We start from the raw sequence: 2,248 nt of genomic DNA, 5'->3' as shown, positions 1-2,248 counted from the left end.
ACATACCGTTGTAATCGGGCGAGTTTCTACTTTCACACGCAACAGGAATTTTTGGGTTAGGTCAATCCGTTCGCGAGATATGGGAGTTTGAAGCCAAGAAATGGTTGAGAAGCCATAAAATTTTTCGCAATTCTGCTGCTCCAAACGCTTAACCCGAATGGCCTAGGGAAAAAATACACATACCGCTGTAATCGGGCGAGTTTCTACTTTCAGACGCAATAGGAATTTTTGGGTTAGGTCAATCCGTTCGCGAGATATGGGAGTTTGAAGCTAAGAAATGGTTGACAGGACAACAAATTTTTCGCACTACTGCTGCTCCAATAGCTTAACCAGAATGGGCTAGGGAAAAAATACACATACCGTTGTAATCGGGCGAGTTTCTACTTTCAGATGCAATAGGAATTTTTGGGTTAGGTCAATCCGTTCGCGAGATATGGGACTTTGAAGCTAAGAAATGGTTGACAAGACAACAAATTTTTCGCACTACTGGTGCTCCAATCGCTTAACCAGAATGAGCTAGGGAAAAAATACACATACCGTTGTAATCGGGCGAGTTTCTACTTTCAGATGCAATAGGAATTTTTGGGTTAGGTCAATCCGTTCGCGAGATATGGGACTTTGAAGCTAAGAAATGGTTGACAAGACAACAAATTTTTCGCACTACTGCTGCTCCAATCGCTTAACCAGAATGGGCTAGGGAAAAATACACATACCGTTGTAAACGGGCGAGTTTCTACTTTCACACGCAACAGGAATTTTTGGGTTAGGTCAATCCGTTCGCGAGATACGGGAGTTTGAAGCCAAGAAATGGTTGAGAAGGCATAAAATTTTTCGCAATTCTGCTGCTCCAAACGCTTAACCCGAATGGCCTAGGGAAAAAATACACATACCGCTGTAATCGGGCGAGTTTCTACTTTCAGACGCAATAGGAATTTTTGGGTTAGGTCAATCCGTTCGCGAGATATGGGAGTTTGAAGCCAAGAAATGGTTGAGAAGGCAAAAAATTTTTCGCAATTCTGCTGCTCCGAACGATTAACCAGAATGGCCTAGGGAAAAAATACACATACCGTTGTAATCGGGCGAGTTTCTACTTTCAGTTACAATAGGAATTTTTCTGTTAGGTCAATCCGTTCGCGAGATATGGGACTTTGAAACTAAGAAATGGTTGACATGACAACAAATTTTTCGCACTACTGCTGCTCCAATCGCTTAACCAGAATGGGCTAGGGAAAAAATACACATACCGTTGTAATCGGGCGAGCTTCTAATTTCAGACGCAACAGGAATTTTTGGGTTAGGTAAATCCGTTCGCGAGATATGGGACTTTGAAGCTAAGAAATGGTTGAGAAGACAACAAATTTTTCGCACTTCTGCTGCTCCAAACGCTTAACCAGAATGGCCTAGGGAAAAAATACCCATACCGTTGTAATCGGGCGAGTTTCTACTTTCACACGCAACAGGAATTTTTGGGTTAGGTCAATCCGTTCGCGAGATATGGGAGTTTGAAGCCAAGAAAGGGTTGAGAAGGCATAAAAATTTTCGCAATTCTGCTGCTCCAAACGCTTAACCAGCATGGCCTAGGGAAAAAATACACATACCGCTGTAATCGGGCGAGTTTCTACTTTCAGACGCAATAGGAATTTTTGGGTTAGGTCAATCCGTTCGCGTGATATGGGAGTGTGAAGCTATGAAATGGTTGAGAAGACAACAAATTTTTCGCACTACTGCTGCTCCAATCGCTTAACCAGAATAGGCTAGGGAAAAAATGCACATACCGTTGTAAGCGGGCGAGTTTCTACTTTCAGACGCAATAGGAATTTTTGGGTTAGGTCAATCCGTTCGCGAGATATGGGACTTTGAAGCTAAGAAATAGTTGACAAGACAACAAATTTTTCGCACTACTGCTGCTCCAATCGCTTAACCAGAATGGGCTAGGGAAAAAATACACATACCGTTGTAATCGGGCGAGTTTCTACTTTCACACGCAACAGGAATTTTTGGGTTAGGTCAATCCGTTCGCGAGATATGGGAGTTTGAAGCCAAGAAATGGTTGAGAAGGCATCAAATTTTTCGCAATTCTGCTGCTCCAAACGCTTAACCAGAATGGCCTAGTGAAAAAATACACATACCGCTGTAATCGGGCGAGTTTCTACTTTCAAACGCAATAGGAATTTTTGGGTTATGTCAATCCGTTCGCGAGATATGGGAGTGTGAAGCTATGAAATGGTTGAGAAGACAACAAATTTGT

This window comes from Ptiloglossa arizonensis, unplaced genomic scaffold (assembly GCF_051014685.1).
Source record: "Ptiloglossa arizonensis isolate GNS036 unplaced genomic scaffold, iyPtiAriz1_principal scaffold0027, whole genome shotgun sequence".
In the NCBI taxonomy this organism is placed as follows: domain Eukaryota; kingdom Metazoa; phylum Arthropoda; class Insecta; order Hymenoptera; family Colletidae; genus Ptiloglossa; species Ptiloglossa arizonensis.
Note: the sequence above shows the minus strand (reverse complement) of the source record.